Source organism: Cydia strobilella, chromosome 15 (assembly GCF_947568885.1).
Source record: "Cydia strobilella chromosome 15, ilCydStro3.1, whole genome shotgun sequence".
NCBI classification, from domain to species: Eukaryota; Metazoa; Arthropoda; class Insecta; order Lepidoptera; family Tortricidae; genus Cydia; species Cydia strobilella.
In genome coordinates, this window is record NC_086055.1 from 7,495,256 (window position 1) to 7,506,562 (window position 11,307).

Below are 11,307 nucleotides of genomic sequence, written 5' to 3' on the forward strand. Positions count from 1 at the left end.
CGACATTCCGGTATATTTTAACTTTCTGATTGGTATTTGTCAATTAACGGCTATCATCTTGACTGAACTATGTCATCTTGACTACTGCCCATGGTACAAGTATGTACATATATGAATAGGTAGGTACCAACATTAGTTAGTCTCTAGCATTTAGGTTACTGAGGATAATTTACTGTTTGTCACATATTCTTGCCATTCTTTAATTATTATTATTTTATTGCTATTAAAGACAAAATCAGAACGTAAGTAATTTCTTCGGCAAGTAACGATTAGTTTATTACTAAAATTATGATTTATCGAACAGTTTTATTGCGCTCAGATGCTGGGTTCAGCCCCAATAGAAGGCCTCGTAATAGTCATAAAACTACACTATGGTTGTTAAATATCTTGATTAGCGAGACTAATGGAATATTCTAATGGCCTTTTACACAAAAAGGTTGTAACTGTTTCGTAGTTTTTGATTCTACAAGTATACTTTACTGCAGTAAGTAGTTTTTTTATAATTAATTATAGTTTTTCAAGATGCGGGTAAAATTATATTATTTAATTCTGAAATTTGATTTGTTTTGGAGCTTTTTTTAAGTTTTCCTTGGAACGTTTTAATACTGCAATAGATGTTTCTAATAGCAGCTGGGCAACAGTCGTCTATGTTCGGCCACAGATAGAAATCTTGATGTCAAAAAAGAGACATTGTTGCGAAAATAATCACAGCAAAAGAACTGTCAAAGCAAATATGTATTAAGTATGAAGTGGCATCCAGAACTACATAAAATAAATATGGTTACCGATATTGTTAATTTTACTATATTTTTTCCATTATTTTAACCTTTTAGGTAGGTACCAACCTACATAATGTTTTTTTAAACTGCTAACGCTTCACTCAAAATAGTATTTTTTTTACATTTAAATTGTATTTACTAATAACTATAAATTAAATATACGTAGGTTTTATTTACAATTTTTCTCCGAAATATATTTTATATCAGTGGGCCTTTAGGTCTCCAATAATTTTCAAATAAATACAATGCCCGAGCATTCCTTATAACATCCTTCGTCCGTAAATCGTATGACAAAGTTCATACAAAAAAGAACCAAGACAGAGTCCATTATTTCTCTTGAGTAACCTGATATTGCTCATTCAGTTGTTTTCTGGCTGTTTGGGTATAAGATTACACAAAGTTATTTCAATATGGCAATCGAATAAGAACTGAGCTCACATATGATTAATTTGTGATCTTCGAAATGCTATTGCTAACCCATTCAGTAATTAAAATACGTATATAATATAGCTGGATATAATTGACAACTCGCATCTGACTCAAAAAGGGCTCCGAAACTTAATAAAAAACTTAAAACACAAGAAAGGTAAACCTATGCGTCATAAAATATGCTTCAGCACGCATTTAAATTTACAGCTTTTATAATTATATTAAATATTTTGTTGAAATCAATGTTGGAATTTTTCAACTATTCGCTTTTAATAACCATCCTATTGTTTCACCGTAGTCTGTAGTCTGTAGTCCGTAGTCATAAATACATTTTTTTTACTTTTTCATTTAACATAAAAGTTCTTTTACTACCTATTCAATACATCACACACTAAATAATCCACCCGAGTTCGTCTCAACAACCAGCAAGTTTTTACATCCCACATCGGCGATACGTCTCCAGTTTATAAACTACCATTAAATCATTCCAAGTAAACTTTGATCGCAAAAAGGCTTCAACTTTTTAGCGCTCCCCTTTTTGTAGGTATCGATATCGGTACAATTATCGATAGAAGCACTCGCGGACGGCAAGATTGCAATCTCCCGATAGGTTAGTTTAATCCATAGATTTATGGCCTCAGCTACCACGCTTTAATCCGCTCTCTGAGAAAAACCAACGTGTTTGCCTTGCCAACTTGGGAAATATTCCGTTAGGTAAATTTAGGGGTGTAAACAAGACAGAAATGTGTTATTGGTGTACTAGATTTCCTATAGTTACCTTTAGTTTAAATTTATTACTGTACCCCAACTACCCCAAGTGTAAATTTGATTCGATAGCGTGACGCACGCGTTTGCTTTAAGTCTCATGTTGTATGGGATTTTGAGTTTCCAAAACGTCCCGCTTGGCGCGCTGTCCAAAATCCCAAACAAAATTAGACAACGCAAACGCGCACGTCCGTCACGTTATCGAATGAAACTCACACTAGGGGTGTAGGAGTTCCGTTTTAATAACGGTATTGAGCTTTATGTATTTCTGGAAATTTATTATGGGGATAAAAAGTACAAAAAGTTGCAGTGGCTATTGAAACTGCACGGTTAGGTTTATATTCACAAGCGGCCTTGTTTGCCAATTTTACAAGTAATAAAACAATTACCGGTAACTGTAAACCGTTGCGTTTCAGAAATCGCCAAATTGCACAAAAAGAAAAAATGTGCAAAATGTGCAAATACTTTCTAAACAATACAAATTGCCAATTCCGAAGAAGAATGGGTTACAGTCGCAAAGTTCCTTTTTAAATAATTTTATTACATGCAATAAAAATATTGGCGTTTTACCAATACGGACTAAAACCCGTAACTACGTGCATTTACTTATTTACAAAGTCTTTACCGGCCAATATAGGTACATCAGGTAAGCCCTTCAGTCCAAAGGTTCCGGTGCAGGTAGGTCGTATAAATGTATCGAACAAGGTTGCACCTTTTGCTCGAAATCTTTAAAGCAGTAACTTAAGCAAACAAAGTTTATTGGATATTTGTACAAGTGTGATAACCAAAATATGGAATTGGATTGCCACCCAAGAAGTATTTTGTACTGGAAACGTATTTTTACGATTTTAACTCGACTGCATCAGAAGGCGGGTAATGTTTTTCGAGCGTATGTATGTACATATAATATATATTTATATGTCCATTTATTTGGCACGCCCTACAGCCCAAACGGCTGGACGGTTTTTGACATATGAGGTGTGGTTGAATTCGTCAGAATTGCGGTAGTGACCCAGGCTATATAAATTAAAAAAAAACACGCCAAGTGCGAGTCGGATTCGCGCACGAAGGGTTCCGTACCATTACGCAAAAAACTGCAAAAAATCACGTTTGTTGTATGAGAGCCAACTTAAATATTTATATTATTTTGTTTTTAGTACTTAGTGCTTTTTTGTTATAGCGGCAACAGAAATACATAATTTGTGAAAATTTCAACTGTCTATGCTATCACGGTTCACGGGATACAGCCACGGGTGACAGACGGACAGACAGACAGATAGACAGAAAGACAGACAGACGGACGGACAGCGGAGTCTTAGTAATAGGGTCCCGTTTTTACCCTTTGGGTACGGAACCCTAGTAAAAAGACCATTTAAAAAATATATGTAAACAGTCGGGTTTTTTGTTTATATTAATAATAGTTGCAGTTTAATGTAACAGAAAATTATACTGTTTTTCAACTTGACTTCCTTTTCTTATCTTTTGATATAATATTAGTACGGGCAGGGACCGTATGATCTCATCATCATCATGTCAGCCGATAGACGTCCACTGCTGGACATAGGCCTCCCCCAAGGCTCGCCACTCCGACCGATCCTGTGCCGCTCGCATCCACCGAATGATCTACTTCGTCATTATTATTAGGCATTTAAAGGATTACCAGGGATACCTTTAAATGCCCGGCAGACGCACTTTCGGCCATTTGCGAGCTGGCAGACGAGTGTTTTCTGAATCAACATATAAATTGCTATATGTTGCCACAAGTCGCATCTTTGTATTAGATGACGTAAATTCCACCTTTTTTCGTACCTTAAAAGTGCCCGACAGACGTACTTTGGGCCATTTCGGAGCTGGCAGAAAAGTGTTTTCTGAACCTACATATAAATTGCTATATGTTGCCACAAGTCCTGTCTGTATCAGATGACGTAAATTTTACATTTTTTTGTACCGATACTATATCTGGTTAATTATTTTTAGGCATTATATAAAGGATATTCACAGTCATTTAGTATAAAATTTGGATAATCCATTCAGACATTTTTAATTTAGAGCAGTTAAAAGTCAACCCTGGATTGTGAAATTTTTGAACGTTTTCTAATAATTTGTTAGACCAAGTAGTAAAATGTTATATACTCGTATTTGAAATCGACTTACAAAGCCCCTTGGTATTTGGTACCCCACTTGGTATGTTTGAAGAAAAAATGAAAAAACTTTATACTGCCGAATTTATGACGTCATAATAACTACCCCCAACCACTTTCGCGCTTATCCTCTCAATTCTCTCATATATTTGTGTTCAGGACATCATACTGAATGCACTGATACCAAATACATATATGACATGAGCGAAAATCGATTTTTAGAAGACTTTTCGAGCAAATGCCAATACGCTAATAAAACAATTGCAGTTAAATTGACTTCTACTGATCAGAAATACTAACTGTAACCAAGAAACAGTTTTCTCAATTTTCTCACAATGATTAACTTTATCGCAAACATAAGGAAACTGTATTCTCGATAGTTATTATGATTAGCAAGTATTACGCTCATCCGGTGGGATTAACATTAGCTGCATGCTTGTACTTGTTATTAGAACATTCTATAGTAATTATGAGCGTATATATACTTGAATGTGTTTTTATGCCCCAAAGGAAATTACGAAATCAGCGCTGACAGAAGGATAAGTGAATGAATGTGTGAGAAAAAGTAAATGACTGATTTTCCTTGTTTCGTGTGCTTCCTTTGATAAGGTATGTATGTCTCCAAGCAATATCATGATAATATGACTGATTGAAATTGCATAAAAAGAAATTCGTACAACTATCAGTTATTTAGGTAGGTATACTAAATGTATCTATGGGATTTTAGGATTCCCCAATGTCTCAAACGGATTAGTCTGTGAAAAGCTTTGATATTTACCTATATAAAAAAGATTAATTTACATCGTTTTTGTAAGGAATGTTTTTTTCCTAAGACTAGTAGGTATGTACAGTCAAGGGCATAAATATATATACATTCCCAAAGTTTTAAAAATATGTGTACGCTCTTACACCCTAGACAATAAAGTCGTGTTTACATATTTATGAGCCATTTGTCGGATCGATATTTTTGCCTTCGACTGTACCACAGTCTGCAAAAAAAAACACCCCTCACTGTAGTAGTAACTATTTGTTAGGTAGGTATATCGTAATATTCTCTATATTTCTATGTAAAAAAATGACCTCCATAATATTATGATTTCTTACTCTCCAAAGTACTCAAAGTTTACACAGAAAACCTTATTTTATCTGTTTGAGGTTAAGTTAAAAGAGATAAAATACAAGCATTACTCTGCGCCATAGAAATGTATGAAACATAAAGTGAATAGCGTACAGATTGAGGGATTTTCACAGAACAAGTAACATAAAAATGTCGCCACAGTATGAAGCGTCCTTTATATTCATACGTAAGTTATGTAGAAAAGGGGTAATATTGTACTGAACCCCAATGGCGGTTTTCATTTGAGTAGCCAACTTGTTCTGTTTCTGCACAATAGCAAAGTGTGGAAAGGCTTTTGAAAAGTTGAATAATGCATCTCAAATTAAATAAATTTGTAATACCTACTTTTCTTATTTGTTTTTAATCAAGACTTTTTGTGGCAACTACAGATATCATCGGCCAAGCCGTTAAACTGTGTAATTCCTATTTAAGGGCTGGTTAAATTATGATAAAATTATGGGATGTAATATTTTGCTATGTCATAAAAAGAGTTATACCTAATACTCCTGACACTATGCTATAAATCAATACTATAAATGACAAAAACTGGAATCAATTAATTTTCCTAAGATTATGGTAAGTACTTACTTAAGTTAAAACTACACTTTGAAACAGTCACTAAATTCAAAACAAATTTTCACATCCACCTCGCTTAACTTTTATTACAGTAGGTATCAAAGGGCAATTTATCAAATGTTGCCAGTAAAAGTTAGTGGAACACTATTTAATTTGAATATTTTCATCAAAAAGGTTATTTCGATGATTATTTTATAAAAACAAGTTTTAACCAATACATCTCAAACCTACTTGTACACATACATCTTCCAGCGGCCGGAGAGCTTTGATATCTTAATAAGAGGTCATGTCGGACGAAACGAGTAAATTACACCTGTAAAACATTTACAGCCTTTAACTTTCGCATTGACCTTTCTTCCAAAAACGAGTTATGGTAAAATAAACCTTGTACACACAACGTAAGACAGACTTCTAAGATGACGCGAAGATGAGATAAGAAATTACCACAACAGCCAGTCAGTTTACAACACACGGTACTAAACAAACAAAAAATTGCATTTTTTATTTAACGCAATTTCGGTTTACGCGCCGGCAAAATAACCGAGATTTAAAATTTATGGACGGAAAGTTAAGATGTTCTCCAAAATTTGAAGTAGCGGATTGGATGGTTAAAAGCTAAGTGATTCTGGGTTTATTACTTTTTTATTCCGGTTTTAACGGATTAATTCAATTGGTGTTTTTAAAGTTGTTATAGCCTTGGGAATATACAGTAGTGATAAAAAATATATGTATAAACTAGAGTATACACATACAGTAGAAGAAATATGTACTAAAGTCGAAGGAAAATTCAGTTATTCGTGTACTGATGTTACATATCGGCACTACTTTGAAAAAATCTCGTATCTCACACTGCTACTCAAAGCTGAAAGGCAGTAAACCTGTATGTATCCCATACATAGATACCACATTTTTCTTTTGATTGATAGAACAAGATACGAGTTTTTTTTCAAAGTAGTGCCGATATATACCTGCGAAGAACTTGTTAAAGAAACCCCATACAAATTTTGCTTTCTTATTTAGTTATTCTCTAAAATTTGTGACAAAAAATATTTTAATTTATACATATGTAGTTTAAAGTTATTCAAACAGTCAAATATTCACATTTATGATAATAAGCACATGTTAAGGCGTTAATTAAAATGTGAAATCTTCATTGAATGAGTACTATTTTACTTTTTAGGGTTCCGTACTCCTCAAAAGGAAAAAACGGAACCCTTATAGGATCACTTTGTTGCCCGTCCGTCCGTCCGTAAGTACGTCCGTCTGTCAAGGTCAACACCCTTTATTTTGGGAACGCGTGGGGGTATTGAGTTGAAATTTTAACCATATACCCTGACTATACACATATCTACAGTCCCTTGAAGCTGTGAAAAAATCAAACTTCTAAGTTAATGTATAATTTTGGTGCAATGAAGAATATTTACTTACTTACTTACTTAACATTAAAAAAAAATAAGGCCGTTTATGCCGCAAAAAACGTATATTCCGACACTGAAGAAAATCAAAATTGATAGGGTACTTCCCGTTGACCTAGAACTATGAAATTTGGCAAGTAATATCAACTTACACTATAAGTACAGGGAAAAATCTGAAAACTTTAAATTTGTAAAAAAATAAAAAAATGGTGGGCGAGTCCGACTCACATTTGTCCGGTTTTATTTTTATTTTGATGAGTAAAATGCAGACTAGTATTCTAACTTTATAGTTAAATACTAGTCTGAGCTAAATGTTAGTAGATACTAAATAATATTGTATGTAGTTTGTAATTAGCAAACTTTTTCCAGGTGACAATTTTTTGCCATAAAAATAGGTAGGCGGTTATTTTACTTATCCTACTTATCTACAATAAAATGAATTAAATGTACGAAGTAACTAAAATCTTTTGTATGAGAAAAGTAACTAAGAAGCAATTATTTTTATTAATTTGACTCTTAACGACACATTTTTTTTCATCACAACGACCCGAAATTAATTAAACTAATCAAAGCGTATCTCCTCCGAAGTCACAGTTGAGAGACAACGCAATCGTTACGTCGATAATTATTTTATACTTCATAGCAATTGTTTCCATCGACAATTTGTCCGTATAATTATTTTCTTACGCTCAACTAGCGTTAAACAAAGACAGGATCATTCACGAATATTTTTTTCGACTTTGAGCTGTTACTAATATAACTTGAACTAGAGATTCGTAACAATCACGCTCAATGACAGATGAGACATATACTGGTTTGGTCTGAGGTGTAGTAAAAAAGCTTAAAGAATATCAGGTCTGTCTTTCCTTTGACCTGAAGCGTTGTGCCGTGAAATCGACAGATGTAAAATAATAACAGAAAGTTACTAAGTGATTACACAGAGCTGCAATACTTACAGAAAGGTCGGTTCACACGAAAACGCTTATCTTACTGCACTAATCAACCCATAAAATGGAATCGACGAAAGATACTTAACTCGTAAAACGGTGATCGACTTTTGATATTTAAAGATAAAAATTGTTAAACCGTAATGTTCTATTTTAATCAATTTGTGGATTTACATGTCCTTCTCTTGATCTGTAGTAGTACTTAATTAATTAATTTTGTACAATTCCTTTTAGTTTCTATTAAATAATGTTATTTTTGTGCGGTAGTTAAAATAAAACATAGTTCCTGAAAACAATATTAAGGTATTTTAGAGAAATTTTATCAGACTTTAAATAACGCAAAGTACCAATGTAGATTACGCACTGATAAGAATACCAAACACGCGTATCGTGAAATTAAGCATGCTCTGTTAGGAGTCTATCATCAGTTCCATGATGACAGTAACTTCAAGATCCAAGTGCGAGTCCGACTCGCCCTCCGTGGGTTCCACACAAATTTATCTTTCCTTGTACTTGTAAGGCGATATTACTTGCCAAACTTTATAGTTCTAGGTCAACGGGAAGTTCCCTATAAATTTTGATTTCCTTGAGAGTATCGAAATAAACATTGTTTGCGGCATAAACGACCGTATCTTTTATTTACGTTAACTTAGAAGTTTGATTTTTTCACAGCTTCAAAAGGTTGTAGACCTGAGTATATGGTTTTAATGTCAACTCGATACCTCCACGCGTTCCCAAGATAAAGGGTCTTGACAGGCAGATGGAGGAGCGGACAGACGGCGGTCGGACGGACGGATAGACGAATGGACAACAAAGTGATCCTATAAGGGTTCCGTTTATCCTTTTGAGGTACAGAACCTTAAAAATGGATCTAATATGGAAGTATGACCTTGAATGAAGTACTTTTTTCTGTGATAGACACTAATAAAGTTGACAAAAACATGCAATTAAATGAAGAACGTACACCAGTAAAAACACACACTCACGCACACAGGTTAAAAACTTGCTCGAGTTATAGGTATATTGTGAGACCAGAAGCTGACATTTAAAGACATTTAAAGCAAACAGTCTTCATTAATCCAGTACACCCTGGTTTATATAAAAGTAATTGGGTTTGGTAGTCCGTACTTCCATAGTACTAACCTGGCGGTAAATCAATTTCCTGACGAATTAAAATTCAATCAAAACGAAGCTGAATATAGTCCGCATAATATTATTTACGTAAACCCGTGAAGAGATTGAAGACACTTAATTATTTCCCCTTTCTGAAATTCGCTGATTTTCCTGTTTTACTTTGAGGCTTACCAATCTCTTTTGAGAAACAAATAATTTACCTTACTGAGATGCTTATACTTAATATTTATAAACGTGTATAAAATATCTGCTGAGTAAAATACAGAGTAGTAGATTTTTTCTTCTTTTGTTTCGCGTTCGGCAATCTTTTTATTCAAATGATACCTACCTACCAATTACGCTTAATATATATACATACGTTCTTAATTAATTACATTAGAAAGCACATAAAGCCAAGCAAAATAGTAAAAAAATTATTCTTAATAGTGCATAAAGTGATTAGTAATTTTTTTTTACTGAAAATAGGGTGCACGTAATGTAATAGGTATTTTCGTCCCGTCGCGATATGAGCAGAGTGGCGCAGTGGAAGCGTGCTGGGCCCATAACCCAGAGGTCCGTGGATCGAAACCACGCTCTGCTAACTCTTTTTTTATTTTTTTTATATTATATACCTACTCATATTTTTTAACGGTTAGATGTAGTTAATCAGTTTCAGAATGAGCAAACCTTGAAAATATGAAAATTTAGTTGGAAATTAGGTCACTTATAATAAATATTAATTTTACCTATGTACTTACCTACATGTAGATTTTTTATTATTATTATCAAGATTGAACGTCATACACGTTTTTGCGCAAGAATATCATTTCACGCCTCCATTTTATTATAAGATAAGTTTATAGACCAGTGAAGGAAAAAGGATGAAAAAGGTAACGTAATGACGTAATCCGGGTACTTTTACCTGCGTTTTGGGATCACTAAAATATTTTTACGATTATGAGCTCCCTATGTAAACAATCGTAACCTAATTCAGAGAAGTATAGATTGCACTATAAAGACATTGTATTCGTTGGAATTTTTGTTGTACAATTCCAACAAATCTGTTTTTGCTACCTCTGTGTAGAGCCGCCACTAGTGATGTGCCGCCGGGTTATTCTTGTTCTCGGTAATTCCCATATAAGAAAACATTGATTTTGATCATATGTCTTCAACGTGTATTTTAATTAACATTTGTCGTACACCCAGCTGCAAAAGTGCATACCCACATTATGAATGAATTCCGTTTATAAAGTGTATATACAGTTTTGCAGTTCGCTGTACCTATTATGAGTAGAATGCGACTTATTACTTGGTATTACTATTCTACACAGCTATGCTATGCTCAGGGTTTCTCTGCGTGATAGAATCAGAAATGATGACTAGGGTCACCGACATATCTCGCAGAATTGCGAATCTTAAGTGGCAGTGGGCGGGGGCATATTGCTCGCAGAACTGATGGCCGGTGGGGCCGGAAGGTCCACGTACGTAAGGCGTCCGCGTACCGGAAGATGAACTGCCGGTAGGCCTCCAACAAGATGGAGCGACGACCTGGTGAAGTTCGCGGGAATTCGGTGGATGCAGCGGCACAGGATCGGTCGGAGTGGCGAGCCTTGGGGAGGCCTATGTCCAGCAGTGGACGTCTATCGGCTGACATGATGATGATGAGGACTATTCTACTAGTACTCTGCCTACCTTTTATTTTTTATACCTACATATTTCTTTTTTTTTATAAGTTTCTTAAGTTTAGCAGTTTATTCCCGGTAATATTGGAAATATTCCTAAAAACGATGAATTTTTTTCAGAAATATGACCTACGTAAAAGTAATATTTTTTCGTCTTCCGTTACCGAAAATTTCACACGTATTGAAATTAGGTATTACAAAATGCGAATATTCCCCTGAACACGTCACTAGCCGCCACATTACGTCAGTGGCCAGTCATTATTGAAATGTGTGTCGCGACCACCCAGGACACACTGTCGCAGAAAACTAGAACAGGTGTATGTTTAACTTAATCGTTAGCTTA

General features: G+C 34.5%; 1 non-coding gene across 1 annotated transcript; it reads left to right on the plus strand.

Moving 5' to 3' along the window:
- The first annotated feature begins 9,811 nt into the window (after window positions 1–9,811).
- Trnam-cau (transfer RNA methionine (anticodon CAU)) lies at window positions 9,812–9,883 on the plus strand. Its single transcript has one exon. It is a non-coding gene; the product is annotated as a tRNA-Met (tRNA).
- The last annotated feature ends 1,424 nt before the right edge of the window (window positions 9,884–11,307 follow it).